A 19,817-nucleotide genomic window follows, 5' to 3' on the forward strand; every position below is an offset into this window, starting at 1 on the left:
AGGAAACTGTGTCCAGAAACAGGTTTAGACAATATTACATTTGCAGAATCAACCACCCTGAAAGGAGAAAATACCTTAAATAAACCTCATGAGCATGTTTGTCCTCTTTGTTGAGATGCATAAGTGTATATTGACATTATGAGCTTTGTAAATATAGAATTTAATTATGTGAACTTCCCCCCAAGCCCAAAGTACCCACGCCCACACAAACTCATTAATGTAGCAGTGAAGCAGATTATAAAATAAATCCCTGAACACTCAAAGATTTCAGGTATCTTGTAGGCACAGATATTGTGTAGGGTAGTTCCAGGACAGAAAGAGTCCTGGAACTGTGTGTGAAATTGAGCTGTTTGTTGGGAAAGGGACAAGAGATCTGGAAATATTTAAAAGAAGACATCCTGACAATGATGTTGATTAACATGTAGAATAGTCTGACCATATGCCATCTTTGCTCAGTTATTATGGTTAAAACTAGATCATACAAAAAAAAGAATATAGAACTATCCTGACAATTTCAAAATATTATATCAAATCAGGTCTTACTGTTCTCCTTTCTGAGATTCTCGGAAAGTTTTTCATGTTCTTCTGAACACTGCATTTGTGTTTCTCATTGTAGAATTTTCTAACAAGAATATAGCCAAAATAATAAAAGGCTACTAGGTACCCTTCATGAATTTCAAAACAGAGACAAATTTTATAGTGATATGTTATTTTGTTCCATTTGAATGTTCTTAGAGCTGCTGAGATAGTGGATTTAACAAAACTTCTCAAAGTGCTACCTCTGACTTTGTAATCATACCTATATTGTCAATCAAGATCGTTAAAACTTGGAAATAAGACCCAAAAGTCAAGCATTGCTATGCTTTTTCTTTCTTTCCCCCCTCTACTGTTGTAGCTGAAAACAAGAAAAGACCCTAGACCCAAGTAACTCCAAAAGCAGCACTGTTTATCAACTGGATAATGTGTGTGTTATTCATACGTAAACAGACATATTCTAAACTGTTTCTTGCTCAAACTGCATCCTTGAAGATTTTTTTGACAGTAAAAAGAGGACTCTGAAATATTTGCTCTGCTCTTCAGCAAATAAAATCTTGCTATTCCTTCTAACTTATAAGAATAGAAATGTTTAAAGTTCAGAATTAAGGTGATTGACTTGTTTATCCTATGAACCTGTCCTCATAATAAAAGTCTCTGACTTCAGATGAATTTTTCTTAGCTGACCTTACTAAAAGCAGGAGAAACGTAATACTTCCCTGCTTGGTGTGGAGTTCAGGAAAGAAAAAAACTGACTTGTGAGATCAGTAGAGCAGTTTAGGACTGTAGGTTGCTTGCAGTAGCAGCAACTTTTTTCTGGGCCTAAGCAAGAACAATGCAGCAGTGTTCTGTTGCCTTATACCCTCTGAGAGTCTCCAACTCAACAGCCTTCTCCTATTACATTGCTAGAAGGAACACCATGATGTGTTTGTGCTCCTCATAAAGTGAAAGGAAGGGAGGTTCACTTCTCACAGCAGCTGGGTCCATCCTAGCACAGGTGTCTGTATAAGACCTACAGAACCATATTTTGCTCTTGTCTGCTATGCAAGCGATTCCTGATCAGCATGGTCACATACACACCAGAAGCCAGACGGATTAGTGAAGAGACTCTAATTTTTTCGTTTCTCATTACAGTAATGGTCTGCCCAAGTCACAAATAAATTTATAATAAAATAAGAGTCTGTGGCTGAAGCCATTTTCTCTTTTGAAACAGAGCTGTGAGACCAGAGACAATGAGCAGAACATGTTTTATGAAGAACTATGTATATTCTTAAGTCCTATTATAATCTAGAGCAAAAGAGTAGTTTTACATTCTCTTTCTTACCCTGATCATCTGGTTGAAGAGTTTTAGATCCATTTGTGTTTTAAGAATATTTTTTCATGGAATAAGGGGGCCATTTGGGGATGAGATGGCAAGGAACAGAGAAAAAGTACAGATTTAAGTTTTTAATTAAGTTTCACCGTTTTCTAAAGATAATGCTAACCAAAATCGTTTCAGCTCTGGTTCAAAAGGAACAACTGAGTCTGGTAAAGTCCATGTAAAACTGGACTGAACACTGGACTGTTTATGGGAATTTGGATTTGTTACACAGAAAAAGGAGGAAAAGAGCAAAGGAAGTGAGAAGCTCTGGACAACACAGTAAATTTGTTACACTGAGACTGGTTAAAGATAAAAGTAGACAAGAAAATCTAGTTTCGATATGTTATTGTGATAAAAATGTGGGAAATTTTTGTTCAGGGGGAAATTTCAGGGTACTTGGATAGGCTGTCTTACACGTGGACTTTATGTACTTGATGATTTCCTCTTCATTTAAATGCTTTTCAATCCCCCAATTTCATACCACAGAAGTGTATTTTGAGCATTGTTTTAATTTAACCTACAGCATATAGAGCAGATAACTTCTGCTTTCAGTGTATGAGCCTGTTTTGGCAAATGAGGAAGAGTCAGAGAATGAGTGTGCAAGTCTTATGGGGCCTTATATGCAACACCTTGAAAGTATGCTCTTGAAATCAATAAATTGCGAAGAAGAAGTAATTTTTTTTTCAGGTTTAGTACCATCAGTAGACTTACTTACTTAATTTGGAGCACAGCACTAGAAAGAAGAACCTTATTCTTTTCATCATTTTCTTATGTGAATTGGTAACACTCAGAGTGTACTTCTGAAATAATGATGGCCTAACTATTGTTATGCTATAATCTCATCAGACTCGTATTATACACATCTTCATGAAAACCTTTTCATTGTATCAAGACTGTGCTTGAAAGGAAAGTATATTCCAGAAGAATGGTTCATAAGCACTCCTCTTTGTGATCTGTTGAAGACTTATCATCCATGAGGACCCATCAGAAGAGAATCTGAACAAAGAGCACTTTGAAATACTTATTGGCACAGCAGTTAGGGGCAGTGTTTCCTAAGACCATGAAGACTTTCAGAGTTTTTAGCCTATTGGAGACCACTGTCCTGATAAACGTCTATGAGTTCACAAGGCTGTCATCTTCAGCTGGAAGTGTTGCTAGGGAACATTTTAATAGCTGTATCTTCTACCCAGAGAAAGAGGTTTCTAGATTCATGGAGGAGCACAGTATGAATCCCGTTTATCTCTGGAATTGCATAAAATTGGTCATCCATTTGATACGCTGGAATATGCATCCTTAAGAGAATGCTATCATATGATTAACCTAATAAATCTGACTCCATTTCTTGGTATCCCACGAAATGTCTATTAAAGTTTGAAGGTAATCCAGATAATGCAAACAATTTTGGGAAGAAGCCATGCTTATATGGGTTGCTTATAGGCAGACAATTTACTAATGAATCACTGTAGTTGCCAGGAAATGGACTGAATGAGCAAATTTTGATTATTTTTGAAAACCGAGCCAAACACTAGTTACCAATTTATGTACACACAGCTGTTTGAGCATACCAAATGATAGGTCATGCTTTTTGAAATAGTAACCTAATGGTCTGCATCTGTGGGAACACTGACCTAGTGGTTCAAAACTCTTTAGTGCTTGTAAAATTCTACAGTATGTGCTGTAAGGACATACTGTTGAATATTGCAAGTCAAATACATAGAATAGTCAGATATCTTAAGTTAAAATGATTTCATTTTTCTTGTCTAATGGACTATTCACAGTTAATATACTAAAAAAGAAAGGAAGAAAGAAATCAAGCAAGGAAGGACATTCTTCAGCTATTCTATTCAAAGTGAAAAGAAAAATTTGAATTGTGGAAGGGGTTAGATATTCATAGTCACATCACCTGATTTGTACTGTGGAAATAATGCTGAGCCAAGATAATGAGATTTCTATCACTCCCTTAGCATTTCTTAAATCTTTCCCATTTCCTTGATACCGCTGCCCCTACTTACAACTTAAAGTATTAGCAATACAATGATTTCTAACTCCTTCATTCCCCTATAAGGACACAAGTTTCTCCATTTTCTGGTGCTGGTTCAGTTTACAAGAAGATCAAAGCATAAAAGCACAGTCAATTTACATCATAAAGGTCCCTTTGTATGCTTAGAAAATCACATTAAAACTGCAGTAAGTTCTAATAAACATTTGTGAATTTACTTCATTTAGGTGGCTGTATCTGGCCATGTTCACGATTCCTAGAACTCCAAGTCCTCCAGTGTTAAACACTGTTCTTGTGTGTTCTTTGTGATCAGAAAAATTAGTTAGTTAGTTAGTTAGCTTGCCTTAGCTAACTATTTTAGAATTAAATGCCAGACTCTTAATATTGGATGATAGATCCATGAAAGATTTTTTAGTTCTGTGTTTCCATCAAAGTGCCATTTTGTTTAAATAATGTTGTCTCTCATCCACTTCTACTCATAGATACATAAAACTGTAATAAATATATGTATTATAAAAAATGCAATAAATACAAATAAATAAAAAAGGTATCTTAAAAAAAAACCCAAAACATATTTAAACTTGCTATTGATATTTTGCTTTACTTAGGTTGTATATCTCATCATTCCATTCTTTTCTACGAACTAGTTTCTCCAGAGATTAAATTTATCACAAGGTTCGGTATAGTCTAACTAGGAAAGGAACTGTGGGGGAAAGAGTTGTGGTGTCACTGAAACATACAGAAATACTGAGATCTTGACACCAGGTTGTCTTTAAAATATTGCGCTTCTATTAATGATTTAAGCAGAAATGTTTCAAATTTTTTTATGCCTTTATTATGTATTTTTATGAAAAGATAGTACTTTCTACAAAAGAAACTACAATACTTTCTAGCTAGTTCTTACAAAGTAAGAGGGATTATCTATGATATGACATTTTCTGGAGGACTATGTGAAGAAGTGTTCAATCCATCTCAAGACACAGTTATTTTAGAATACTAAAGGAAGCTTAAGGAATGATCATGGGAGTAATTATGAAAGAAGAAAAGATATCAATGAAGAGAGGTGTGAAAAAATACAATTCCTAAGAAATACTTAAAGCGATGTCATGAGAACTGTTGGATGTAATGATGCACAAGGTTAATCAGAAGACTTTACTGTGCATGACAATACGCTTGACAAAGGTCCCTGAGGGAAAATCAAAGATCGTAAATCCTTTGTTACTCAGCACACACTTAACATATGGATATGCTTAGAGATTAAAAGTAAAAACAAGCAAAAAAAATGTTTTGATATATACCAAGAACTGTAAGTGCAAGTTAGAGCAAATCAAAGAAACAATAGAATTGGAAGCAGAAAGTATATTTTGGAAAACTGCAGGTTTTCAGAATTGCAATTAATTTCTAATTTTTAAAAGCCAGCATAAAGCTGTCATGGAGGAAGCCAGATTTTTTCTGTCACTACTGCTAGGATTTTGCTTTCTGTATTCTGTTTGGTACTGTCCACAGTCAGCAACAGAGATTTGACTAGATGGATATTGGATATACTTTAACAAAACAGTTCCTGAGATCCCAAGAAACACAGAAATAATTGACTAAAATCGTAAGACACGCCATCCCTCCAAGCTAAGAAGACAGTACAAGGTATAAAACACATAAACAGTCACCTCTAGGAGATAATAGGAAACTAAAAATATCAAGATGCAATACATAGGTCACAGGGATACAAGTAAGGTATATACACTACAATCCGTTGAATAATTGAGAAGATAAAGGTAGTAGAAACAAAAATAGCTTCAGGAAAAAATGGGGGATTTATATATATATTTTCCATACAAAGATTAAGTAATCAAAGACCTACACTATTTTAGCAGTGCAAATATATTTCTTTGCAAACAGTATGAATCAGGTATACTTCATCAGGTATGACCATTAAACCTTTAAAATCTGAGGTATTTTAATTATTCCCTGACATTCTTATTCTATTACCTGACCAGGTAGCTTAAGAATTATTAACAGTTGAGGATGCACAATGCTGTACATTTCTTGGACAGAATGAGTAATTAAATAAAACATACACATAAAACCACAAAGAATAAATTATTTAATCTTTACTTCCTTTGCTACGTAGGCAAAAGACTCTGCTGCTTTGTTCTTTCAGCACAGCCAAAATAATTTTGTATGGATGTGTTGTTGTCATTGAGAAGGGTGTGGTCTGACATTTTCTGGCTTAACTACCTCTATGCCAGGGCTCTGGCAACAGACTTTGGGAACCCAGCTCCTCCTTATGTCCCATCACATAAGAAATATACAGAGTTCATTGCAATTACCTCTCTTTAAGTGTCTGTCATCACTTCAGCCTATGCTGAAAAATAATGAGTTGCACAGCCCTAAACGTGACGACAAGATCAATCTGTGGCTTACTTAAGTGTCTGTCTAACAATATGCTAAGTGCTCTGGACTCATTCCAACAAAGCAACTACTTTTGGACTCAGAACTAAACACTGCAACTGTCCAGCTGAATCCAATGAGACATCCTTCTCATCCTTGAGGCTAAACTGTTCTTGTAATTGCAGGGCCTCGTTATTTTTTTGGATCAGTGACAGCATGCTTAGCGTTTTGTAAGCTCAAGATTTGGCCCAGAAATTTTTAGAACTCAATCCTGTAGTTTGTTTTCTTTTCCAGTTTTTCAGTACAATTCTAGGAAGTAGTCCAAACTTCATATAAGCAAAGAGATATACTCAATCTTCCTCAATTTGAGTGTAGCTGGGAGCATGGACATTTCTAAGGCAAATTAATTTCTAAATTTTAACAAGTGTTTACAGGAAACATAGATTTTTGTAGCTTTAATTCCTCTCTGAAAAGGTATGCACACAAGTTATACGTATGTAAAGACAGTGTCAGGTATGACAATTTTACTTTTGAGTCTAAAAGGAAAATACTTCAAAAGAAGCAATGTGTGGTCAAAATTAATTCAGTTGTGACCCTAATGTCTCTTGCCTTGCCTAACATCTTTGTAAATACAAATAATGGAAGATTCAGGAGAAGAACAAAATGCTAGTTCAAAGCAAATCACAGATTACTGAAAATGGAGAAGCTTGTTAGAGTAACCATGGGAAGCATCTGGTCTTTGTGAACTTAAAATTACGTGGAAAATACATCTGTCCAAAAATTAGAGTGCTGGCAACTGTTGTGGCCAGCTGTTACTTTGTCCATTTAAACAAAGAAAAAAAGAAAAAGGCTATTGCTTTTAATTAACCATTCCTTACTCCCACTTTATTTTCTCAGTGTAGAGCTATCATTCAGTAACTCATTCCTGTTCAGAAAACTGTACTACAAATAAATTCTAGCATGAAATATATATCATACCCAAGTTAGGTCACTTGTGCCCTGAGCATCAGTTTGATAGATAAAGATTAATTGATCAAGGTACTAATAATCATGCAAGATGATACACTTTAAATGTAATTGTAAGGGATAAGGAGATTAGAGTTACAATTCTTCCTAACCAAGGTCTGTTCACAGATTTCCTCATCCAAACCATAGAAAAAACCTCCTGTGATTTGTGGTTCCTGGAAATAATATCTTCTGACAAGAAAGCTAAGTTAAATGATACAATTTTTTAGAGGGTTTTTTTACACTGATCTGGCAACTGCATTGTAAACATCATATAAAAGATGCTAAGTTTTCCTTTTGAGTGAGATGGTAATAGTTCTGGCACCATTTTCTATAGGATGATCAATATTACATTTGACTTCGTGACTGCTCTATGACTCAATTGCCAAGTAAAGGTTATAACTGGAGTTTGTCAGGTTCCTCTATTATTTCTTTATATATCTAAATTGAATAAAAAATATCTTTTCTTTGGTAGGTATTTTTTAACTATCATTACTTCTTGTTAGGAAAGGTTTCCTTTCGTAGTGTTGGTTCACTTTAACATCAGTTCACTGGTAATCTAAGCCCTTGTGAAGTTCCAAACTAGAAGACTGGAAGAAAATTCATACGGAAGGGATCTTTACAGAAAGACATTAATGAGACTACCAATGTTTTGAAATCCTTATTGAATTTTAATTGCTTTCCTTAAGGCACAATCAGTTATTCTGCAGTAGGAACTTGCTATCAGGTTATGAAAAAACATGCAATTACACTGAGATATATATGCACATACCAACAAGGACCTAGAACCAGTAAAGGACTTGCACACTACAAACTGAGCTACTTCAAGGTCTGTATTCAGCTGACCTTCACAGCAGAATCCAGGGTTCTTATGAAGTCCTGACAGAGTTCACAAGAGGAACTAGACTCTTCAAGGGGAAAAGTGGATGAGCCAAAAACCCATACTGTGCTTAGGGAGTAGCACAGAACATGTCACAGAAAATTTAATGCTTGATGAATTAATTCCCCATCTGGAGTTTAGAAGCTTAACTCCACTCTATGCTGTTGAGCTCTGTGCAAACTAGTTCTTGAGTACAAAATACCCTTCTGAAAGTGTGTTTGCCTATTATTAGTTAAGATCAAAACAAAACAAAACAAAACCTTCTTTTATCTTGTTTTTTCTATACCTTGGATCCCGGAGGAAAAGATGCCACCATTTTTCTTTTTATTCAGTGTTCTGGTCAGAACGCTTGACCACCTGAACCTGAACATATTGGAATCACTAGACTAACTGACAGGCAAATATCCTAAACAGCAGGACAGAAAGTTTAAGCGTTGTCTTCCTTTCTGCACAAAAGGAAACCTTTAAGTGAGCCCACTCAAACGAGATCTGGAATAAGTAACTTAATGCCAAGTGCACTTAAGTCAGTGGGGAAAAAAAGCCTTGAAGTGGAGAGCTGAATCTAGAATTTCTAACTCAAGTTCTATGACCTAACTAAGAAAATACAGATTTAGGGTATTTTTATAGTCCTGTACCAAGGGTTGTTATGGGATGACAAATGAGACTTTCAATTGGAGCATAAGATCTTGAAAAGTCACTTCTATCACAAGTAATCTGAGGAATTAGAGGAAATAATTTCAGTCACGTTCCTTAGAGTTCCAAAAAGCCCTTGACAGCCCTGGTTAGCCTCACCTAGACCTCCATCTATGCTACACCCACACCATCTATCCATCGGCCCAGGACCACCTATAAACTTAGGCCTGCCTTACCTACAGTGTAAGAGTACTGATCTTCAGCTTTTTGTTTGGTTTCTTGGGTTTATGTTGTTTTCTGTATGCATGCTTTCTGTTTATGTTACAGCTTGTCTCTGTCCCTGTGTCCTTTTGCTTCTGACTGAACTCCCTGGATGGATCTAGTTTGTTGCTTGCTGGGTCTGAGGCTGTTGAGGTCTCTGTTGCTGGTATCTGGCTTTGCCCACCATGCTCAGATATTGTGGGACTGCACCTTGTCCTGTGGGTTGGCCTGCGCAGGAATTATTCCTGTTTTACCTTCATTAAGGGAGTCACTGGATCTTGCTGCTCCCTCACACTTGAAGAGGTTAGGATGAAAGGAAAAGATATGATCTCCTTCCCACCTAAGGACAAGGGGCCATCACTTAATATCTTAAATGGGCCGTTACCTTTAGAAAGCTTGTCCTTTTTGTGTGTCTGCAGGGCCACAACTATATTAGGAAGGATGGAGATGACTCAGGATTGTTTTCTCTGGACTAATATAAAAAGCGGTCATGACAACCACTCTCCTTTGATGGCTATGTTTAGTTAAAAGACGGTGATCACAAGAACATTTTGTGGTGGTCTTAATGATGACAATGTATTCTCTGCATCTTCTAATGTAAGGATCCTCTTGAGAAGATGACAGAAACAAAGTTTTTAGAATGAGGAGTTTGTTTCTCTGAAGACAACCCAACATAACTCAAGCTTAGAATGAAATAAGGTAATGAGTGAGGTGTTGTACATTTGTGTTGGACCAGATGATCCCCAGAGGTCCCTTCCAACCCCTACGATTCTGTGATTCTGTTTATATAAAGTTAAATATAGACAGGAAAAACTTAAACTTTTTATCCGTGCCTAAGACCTACCTGATGTGTCTGCATCTTTTGTTTGGTCTATCTCAGAACATTATATGAAGAACTGCCCAGGACGAAGTTCTGTGACATTAGTTGGTAAAACCTTTCTTTAATGCCTAAATACTTAGATGCTAGCGTGTAGACTTTACTCTTCTCCATCAATGAGATCATATGATTTTTAGTTAGATGTGGAATTACAGAAGTTAAAATGACTTGTCCATTATACTTGTTCTCTAATCTGACCAAAAGCACAGTATTGAATGTAATAAAATGTTTACAAAGGCAGAAGTTTTTTTTTGGTAATAAACTGTTGATCTTTTCAAGAAGGTTTATTGGGGCCCAGGATCCAATCCATGCTAATCCAGCCACACAGAGATCGTTTAAAAAGGAAAAAAAAGAAGATCTTCCGCAGCCTACACTATCATTTGTAATGTACAAATGAGAAAGCACAGCAATTGATAGCGGATTTTACCAATAACAACACTTTTATTATCCCATTTTCTGTTAACATTTTATAAAAAAAAATTATCTTTTGAAAGAAAACCAATTGGAAATATTTTTAAATATGTTGAAGTTGAGAATAATATACTTCATGTGCTTTGTATGCTTAATATGCTTCATACATGGCCCTCAGATTTAGAGAGATAAGTTTAGGGAGCACTTTGCATGCTACACTATGTATATTCTGCTGATAAAGTTCTGAAAGAATGTTGACGTATTTTCTACTTTCTTATAATAGCTCTCAACTGCTTCCATAATTTTCCTTCTGTATAATTTCTCATATATATAATGAATTCACACAGGACCCACACTGCTACAACAGACCCTATATTTTTAGTTAAGTGCAGTACAAAAAGAATTATTTATTTATTTAAGTGTGGTTTACACTGAGTAGTCAATGAAAACACAAAAGCTGAAAAATGATTCTTCAAAACTCAACAACTCATTAACAAAACAAAATTGAAACAAAGAACTGTATATACTCTATGCAAAACTATCTGGAAAACTTATTCTTTTTACTTGTAATTGAGGGATAGTATTTTTAATGAAAGCTTAATTTTTTAAAACTGAAATCTTTATGTTTCTTTAATAGGTAGTCTTTTTGAAGTTGTGAAGACCTGCTTTCCTGCAAGTGTCTCGTTTCATGTGTCTTACTAAGTTGTAAAATTGATTAGCCTTCTCTATTTATACGTACTGAACTTACCCAATAAACTCCACTTGTTTTTCTCAGTAGGATTCATTAAATTGCTGTTGTTACTGAAAACATGAGAAACTTCATAGGTACTAGGATTATTTTAGTAGGCCAACTTTTGCCATTGAAACTTCTAAAGAAGGTTGCATATGTTGGCTTCCAGTTCTGAGTTTTCACTTTCCCACTTATGGCTCCCTTTTCGTAATTATGCGTATAAAAATATGGGGCTTTTTAATTATAACTGCAGAAACTGCAACCCTGTAGAATTAAATACAGTTTTTACATTTTGTTTTCTCCAAAATTAAAATTTCTTAGGAAAAAAAGTGAAGTTAAACCAGAAAATACTTTAAAAATATCGTCTGAAAAAGTTCAGTATTTGCTATTTACTTTCTTATACTGAAACCAGTTGCAGTTTTCTTACTTGGCCTTTGGAATTTTACTTTCTTTTATTCCTCATATCCTCTTTGCTTTTTTGACTTGATTCCATCAGCAGGTCTGTACAGTGAGCATACTTGCAAATTTATTGTAGAAAGGATCCTGCCAGAGAAGACTCATTTCATCAGCGACACTCTTCTACCTTTTCCACTTCCTTCCTTGTGTTTGAATAGTTTAACTAGTAAAATGGAGATGCTGGTCCTCTCTAAAAGGCACCATGTTTTATGATTGGAAACAATAATATAAAGTGCTATTAAAAATACTGTCCACCTCAATAGTCCTACACAGAGATAGAACTTCTGCCTCAAGTGTTTGATTAACAAAACTAACGTATTTTCTACAATCATAGGTATGTTATATATTTGTGTCTTACTCTCTAAAGGTATTTGTTAAAAATAAGAAAATTACTTGTCTACTGAGATGTGCCAAGATGGAGTTTCCAGTTCAGACTTTGTTCTGAATGGTAGTTGTTTTCTTTTGGGTGAAATAGGAGTGGAGGTGGACTAATATATAAATTTTCCACTGGTGAAATACTTGCTGTTTACAATGAGGTGTTGTGATGTTATCTGTTTCAAAGCTCAAGTCTTTGTGTTAATCTGCTGCATTGTTCTTTCTGGATTAACCAAATTTTGTAGCTACTCACTCCATTAAGATGTAGCTTCCAACAGGAGGGCAAAAGAAGAAAGATAGGTCATGGCAAATCTGTCAGCGAGGTGGTTTTTGAAATTTTCAGTCCATGGGATGCTGATATAGATAACGTATGTCATCATTAAATTAATGCTACTTCCCCATTCATTATTCATACTAGGTTTTTGAATTACCTCTGATCTATTAGATCATAAACACGACACTAATTTTCTTAATTACTTCTGTATGAGGTAAAATGTTCAGTGTGTTCATCAGCAAAGGAAAACTGGCATTAACTAAAATACTCGGTCTTGATGAGGTCAGTTCTAAAGAGTATTCCTCCATGTAGCTCCAGTTTACTCAAAAATTTCAAAGCTATCTATGACTGGAGTACATTTTAGGAAGCAATCTCCTTGAGATTAATAATTTTGAGATTACTCTTTGCAGGTTATATTTCTCAATTACTATATTTCATTTATTTCTTTGTGTTTCACATAAAAGCAAGTCAATCTTTTTAGATCTTTTATTGAGTATACTCTAGAATAACTAAATGTTGGCTTTTTATCTAGACGAGTAGCAGTACTACTGTATAGAAGTGAGGATTCAAGTATCTTCTCTGACATTATAATAACAAGTAAACAGAAGCACTGTCCTGGATCTGAAAATCCCTAGATCTGTTTGTACTTTGAAAAAAACCAACTAGTTCTGTGAATTGGTTTTAAAGGAAGTAAATTAGTTTTCAACTAATCTGAGCAGCCGTTTTTACAGCTGTAGATTTGCTTTAACTGCAAGAAGTGATTTATTTACTTGTGCAGTAACACAGGTCTGATCCAGTCTCGAGTGACCTGGAACTAAACATCTGTGAAGATACTCACAGCTCCTTTTAGACTGATATTAACACAAATAAATAGGTAAATGTTTTAATGCAATTAAACTGCTTATAATTAAATACACTATTTTGACCGTGAGTTAATTCTAAAGAGACAAACAGCAGTATATTTGGTGAAATAGACAACCTGTTAGTTAAATCTACTATGTGTCAGCTTGGGTTTTTTTTTTCTTTCTAACAAATACGGTGGGACAATTTCCCAAACATACTGGAAGATTTTGTTGACTTCAAGTGCCACTGATGATGGGGATGCTGAGAAAAAGTACAAGTAAATACGAACACTCTTCCTGAGTCCGTTGTGGTGGTTTCTCTTTTGCTTTCTCTGTAGCTAAGTTAATCTATTGGTTTTCACTGAGGTCGTGCAGCATTTGTAACAGTGTCTGGAAATTCTGCTCATAATACTGCTTCACCAAGACGGAATCTGGGCCAAACCCATCAGTTTACACCCTGGTAGGAAGCAGGTATACTTCTGTCTGAGAAGGGAACCTTATCTGGCTATAAAAGCTCAACTTAACTACCTCCAACAGTATGCAGAGAGTTGTTCAGAAATAGAATTTTCTTATAGCTCTGTTTTAATAGCAGGAAAATAATTTGCACAGCAGAACATTATGTACTTCTTTAGATACATATAACTATTTAAACCATGGATACAAGCTTACTTCAGCATGTGTTTCCCTAATGTTTATGGGTTTGGAACACATCATCTGCATATGTTTTCAGTAATGGGAGTGACATTTGCAATTGAAAATTGCCACATTTTCATTATCACACAAAATTGTTCACCTATCCTCTGCTTGCTTTTGGCTCTGATCAGTTAATGGTTTACACATTAGGAGCTGGGACAAGTGAGTGAGATTTTGCAGGGTGGATGAATTGAAAAGTATAACTGTGGGTCAAAGTATTCAAGGTGACCTCAGCATCAGAGAACAATCCCAAAGGTACTTCTTGCATTGAAACAGGTGTAGGCTGTACAGGGAACTGTTCTTGTTTTTATGACTGTATGAAATTTAAAAATATTTTCATGTCTACTCTCAGCTTTAATGTTTCCAACATTATTGCATTTTGAGCTCAGATTCTGCACTCTCTACTATGCTGTATGCTTTTCTGTTTAAAAGGCACGACCTTAGGTGTAACAAATGCAATGTTTTATTAATGTACCAAAACACTCTTAGGAGTAACAAAGGTATATAATTTTCCTCAGAAGATGACACGCTGCTACCTATATCTTGTCTTCATAGCTTCTACAGGCACTACAGAGCTGACTCTAGCAATCATGTCCTCTCTCGCCTACCTCCCACCACCCCACCAAGATACGGAAGATGACACTGACACATTTTTTTGTATATATATACACCAGTGATGTGAACCAAATATTTTACATGTATCTTAGTTTTCACAACACACCTTTTAAATGATATCATTGTTAAGCTGCCAGAAGGTTTTACCTGGAGTAAGTGTGTTTAACTTAGCCTAATACTGCAGCGTTCTGTGAGATAAGAGTGCTTTCATCTGGCAATTAATTTTTTTCTTCAAATTTTAAAAACAACTTAAAGGTAACAGCTACTATTCAATCATTTGAATCTTTGGTGTCTTTTTTTTTTTTTGTGTCCCTGTGGTCAAGAGGCCATATATTTCGTTATATCAGTTTAAAGTTTCACCACAAATCTTCACAAATATGTTCAAATATTTGATAAGGAAAACTGTAGATTTAAGTCAGAGACCATCAACATCATTAAATGATGAGATACAGACTTTTTCTTTTTAAAGACATTTACTATAGAAAAAATTCCACAGTATGCTTTTTTTACTTGAGCAACTATCTGGTTATTATAGATTTAAGTTAGGTTAATCTCACACTGAGAAAATAAGTTCCTCTAAAAAAATTATTTCCTGATCAACATTACAGTGGTTTCTTTAAACAAGAAAATTATTACACTATTGAGCTGAAGAAGACAGCAATTCTTATCCAAAATAATTATTGAAATATACAACATAACTTTTGTAATTGTACTATATACTCCATATCATATAATAACCAGACATTTTCCTTAAAAATATTCTTCACAAACTAATATCCAGGAAACACTGACACATTGTGTTGGATATATATACACCAGTGATGTGAACCAAATATTTCAGATGTATCTTAGTTTTCACGACATACCTTTCAAAAGATTGGCTTTGTTTCTGTGGTTACCACCCTGACACCTAGTGAAAATTGGATTCTGTCAAGATTTTTGAGGCTGCTCTAATAGCACTTCACAGAACTAAGAAGCATTAATCAAAAATCAATTATTATTATATGGACATTATTATATATAATAACTTGTAATTTTTTTACTTCATGAAACACTAAGCATACATTGAATCAGTAATCCCAAAACAAAGACGTTGTTCCAAATAAAACAAAGTACGATAAGTCGGACTTTTTTTAAATACAGAAGATAATTTTTATTTAGAATCCAGTTTTATAACGTGTTTTAATATGAAAATTCTTAGACTATCAAAATAACAGAAACAAATATCTTATTAGCACATTACTGCTCAAATAGGATCTAATCCTATTGTATTTAAATTAATAGTAAACTCTAGTTTACGTTAGTAAAAGCAAGATAAGGAATATAGATCATGAGGTCAATGCTGATTATTTTTCCAAATAATTCAAAACAGTCTGTCCCATGTGTGAGTGTGTGTTATCTTCACATGTGATCTGAAAGAAAATTAAGAAACTCATAGAAACTGTTTCAGATCTTGTTCCTTTTTAAGATGACTGCTTTGTGATAAAGTGGAAAAATATAAATTGCAGATTGCAAATCTTTTGTTTTCAAACAAGTTACATCATAGAATTTTTATTTTATTATGTGAAATTTTATTAACAAAATTTTTGTAACTCAAAACTGTTTCATTCATCAAGAGTATTCAGTCTAGCACTGAACATTAAGCTCGTCTGTGTGGCAGGTGACTTGAATGCTGGGATGACTCGTATGTTTACCTCACGTACACAGGCTTATAGTAAGCCTCAGATAACCAAAAATTTCTCTTCTAAAAAGCGGTGTAAAGATCTCCAGATTTATTATATGCTATCAGCTTTTTTTTTGACTGCTTCACGCAAGCAGCTATGAGAACTTTTTGAAGATACATAAGTACATCCTTTCCTTTTTATACCTGGTGATACATCTTAGATCTTTCCTCATGTTTCATCCTCTGAGGTGATTGAAGATGCATGTATTTTGGGGAACACGTTTTGACTCCAGCAAGTGCTTTAGCAATATTTTACAAGCATGAAAAGGCAGGTTTCCCGGGTCAGACTCTAAGTGTGATGAATAATGATGAGATATACTTTGTCATCAGAGGCTTTATGGGTCTGTTTGTGGACTGCAGTTTTAAAATCAGATAAAGTTTTGTATTTTTAAGATCTCTTTGCAACAGGCAAAGGAGGAGAAAAGAGATGTCAACAAACATGAGTTTGAAATAGGCAAACAGAAACAGTAGGTTCCTGGAAATAGGAATCTTGCCTCATTTGTAAGGTTGAATGAGGTAAATATTGGGGTTTTCTGAACAGACTCTTTTATATAGCTTTGGATCACACGGCTTTCATGCAAACAAGAAAAGACTGTGGAATGGTACTGAGGTGAACTGGTATGGAGGTAAACCAGAATGAGCCACTTGGCCTTTAGGCTAAAGAACATTCTTTTTTCTTTCTTAAAAACACTTTATTTAATATATAAACTTAGGAAATAGTCTCAGATAAGTCAGGCTTCTCTTTGACTGAAACCAGTTGCAGAGTAAATCCATCAGGTCAAAAGCTATTTGGAAGTTAATTGCATCATATTTATGACATGCTGTAAGAATAGCTGTTTTCAGAAATACTATTAAAGTGAAGATAGCTACCTGAACTATCTACTGGAGATACCTGAAACCTGCTTGATATCTATCTGCATTTTTTCAGAGTCCTGGTTTTCTCACGTAGAAAACCGGAAATCATAGAGACAGTGCACAAGGTTGTTTTGTGGCATTAGGATCGTGGCTGCCAGCTGAAGTAACTCTTGACCAAATGTCAGACAAGCCTAAATATTCAGAGGAATATTTGAAAAACATGGGACGAAATACTCGAAACACTTACCAGATGTTGAAAGTGGAGGAATTCTTATTGAGAAATTATGCGTTAAAAAATAAAATAATTTAGTGTTATCAGTTGTAACAGTAAAGATATACAGAAAACAAAATAAGTCTATTTATATATTTCTCTACCTATTTTCAGACGCTGATAGCAAAATCTTCTAAATCAATTTGGATCCTTTGTTGTACAAGTTAGAGGAAGTTAGAGGCTGAAATATGTCATTATTTCATGAATGTAATGCTTTTCTGAAGCTGAGAATCTGGGGTTTTTGAAAGTCCAATTTTTTTTACACAATGTTATTAACTCACTGGGGCCATATGTTTTCTATGACAGCTTCCAAATTCAGATGAAAAATTGTCTTCTCAATTTGATGTAAAAATATCAAAGAACACTCTATTTCAAATAGAATCTGCAGGAAAAGAATTTTCCTGCTTCAAATTGTAATGAAGATATTTGTTCAGTGTTGGTGAAAAAATTTTAAGAATGCTCCTGAGAAAGCTTGAGCTGTCAGATATGTGTTTATCTACTCTCTTTGGACTAAGCAATACATAAGCATCTATTTTTATCAACCTAGGAATACTTTGAACATTTTATCTGAACGTTCATTTGTCTTTTTAGAAAAAGCATGAGTTTTAAGCTCTTCCCTGCCTCTTGTTAATGGACTAGATAATCTTTCCTCCTGACGGTAGCACGAAGTTGCACAAGCGTCTCAAATTTAGTGTTTGACAAACTTGGGTCTGGAAGCTCACTGTGAATTTCATAGTAACAAATTCCCATTAACTATAAGGCTTTTTAAAATATTTTCAAGGTGGTTTATCTGTGGGCAGTACTTGAACTACACCACAATCTGACTGATCTTTGTTGCCAGAGTTCAGTTTAAACCTTCGCTACTAGTACAGGCCAGTTGGGATTATAGCAATTTTGGATGCCTTATTGACAACTCCTCTCTGTTACTTGGAAAGCTCCATCCAGTTGCCGAAGAAACTGGCTGTTTTCACAGTGTCTGGTGGAGAGGATGATGTACGGTCTGCGTTACCCCTCATCTTACTTTTTTCCTGTAGATTCAGTTCTGCTGAGTTATCTTGGGTAAAAGTTAAATGAGAAGTGTTGAATTCATGCTAGTAGAATGCTCCATGGTCTCCCGTTTACCATGAGCGCTAGGCCGATGACATGCTTCTCTGCATAAGTATGCTCTTTTGGAGAGTAGTGACATTTTTGAAGGGAATCACCCAGTTGTCCCCACCTGCTGATGTGATTTTGTCATGGAGCATTCCCAGACTGCACTGACTCAGCTCCTTGTGGATGCCAATTAACAGAAAATTGCACTCTAACCCCTCATGGACATTCAGTACCTATAGTGAGATTTAACTCCCAGGTAACAGCATGACATCAAGTCCTCAGTAAAAAACATTATGCTTCATTAACTACTCCTACGATAACTGCACCACATGCTAATGCGAATATAGTCAATGTCAGTTCAGAGTGGAGGGGTGCAAAATAGCAACACCTTGTGTCATGGGTTCAACAAATTCTGACTATAAAGAATTAATTCAATTAATTAAAAGCTCAGAGTTCCATTTAAATCTGGGAGGAATGTGCTGAGAGCTATTTAATCTTTTATTCTCATCCTTTAGAAGATACATGTCATGGGCATGTAACTACTGATGCACATACACTTTACTAAACATGGATGCTGCATTTTTTCAGCTGACACAACTAATCCTTGATGAAAACTCTAGGGGACAAGGTTAAGGAACATGTTGAAAAAACCCAGCTCTTTCTCAATTACAGATGTGACAACTCTCATCAGATATACAGTAACAATTTCTTATCAGTGATTTAATCTGTTTCTTTTGTTGGCGACACGGACAGTGGGACTGAGTGCACCCTCAGCAAGTTTGCCAATGACACCAAGCTGTGTGGTGTGGTTGAGACGCTGGAGGGAAGGGATGCCATTCAGAGGGACCTTGACAGGCTGGAGAGGTGGGCCTGTGTGAACTGCATGAAGTTCAACAAGGCCAAGTGCAAGGTCCTGCACGTGGGTCAGGGCAATCCCAAACACAAGTACAGGCTGGGTGGAGAGTGGTTCGACAGCAGCCCTGAGGAGGAGGACTTGGGGGTACTGGTGGATGAGAAACTCAACATGAGCGGGCAATGTGCTCTTGCAGCCCAGAAGGCCAACCGTATCCTGGGCTGCATCAACAGAAGCGTGGCCAGCAGGTCGATGGAGGTGATTCTGCCCCTTCACTCCGCTCTCATGAGAACCTATCTGGAGTCCTGCGTCCAGCTCTGGAGCCCCCAACATAAGAAGGACATGGATGTTTTGGAGTGGGTCCAGAGGAGGGCCACAAAGATGATCAGAGGGCTGGAGTACCTCTCTTGTGAGGGGACAGGCTAGAGAGTTGGGGCTGTTCAGCCTGGAGAAGAGAAGGTTGCGGGGTGACCTTCTAGCAGCCTTCCAGTATCTGAAGGATCCTACAGGAAGGATGGAGAGGGACTTTTCACAAGGGTGTGTAGTGATAGGACAAGGGGAACAACTCTAAACTAAAGGAGGGCAGATTTAGGTTAGATTTTAGGAAGAAATTCTTCACCGTGAGGGTGGCGAGGCCCTGGAACCGATTGCCCAGAGAAGCTGTGGATGCCCCCTCCCTAGCAGTGTTCA

This window comes from Opisthocomus hoazin, chromosome 8 (genome assembly GCF_030867145.1).
Source record: "Opisthocomus hoazin isolate bOpiHoa1 chromosome 8, bOpiHoa1.hap1, whole genome shotgun sequence".
In the NCBI taxonomy this organism is placed as follows: Eukaryota; Metazoa; Chordata; class Aves; order Opisthocomiformes; family Opisthocomidae; genus Opisthocomus; species Opisthocomus hoazin.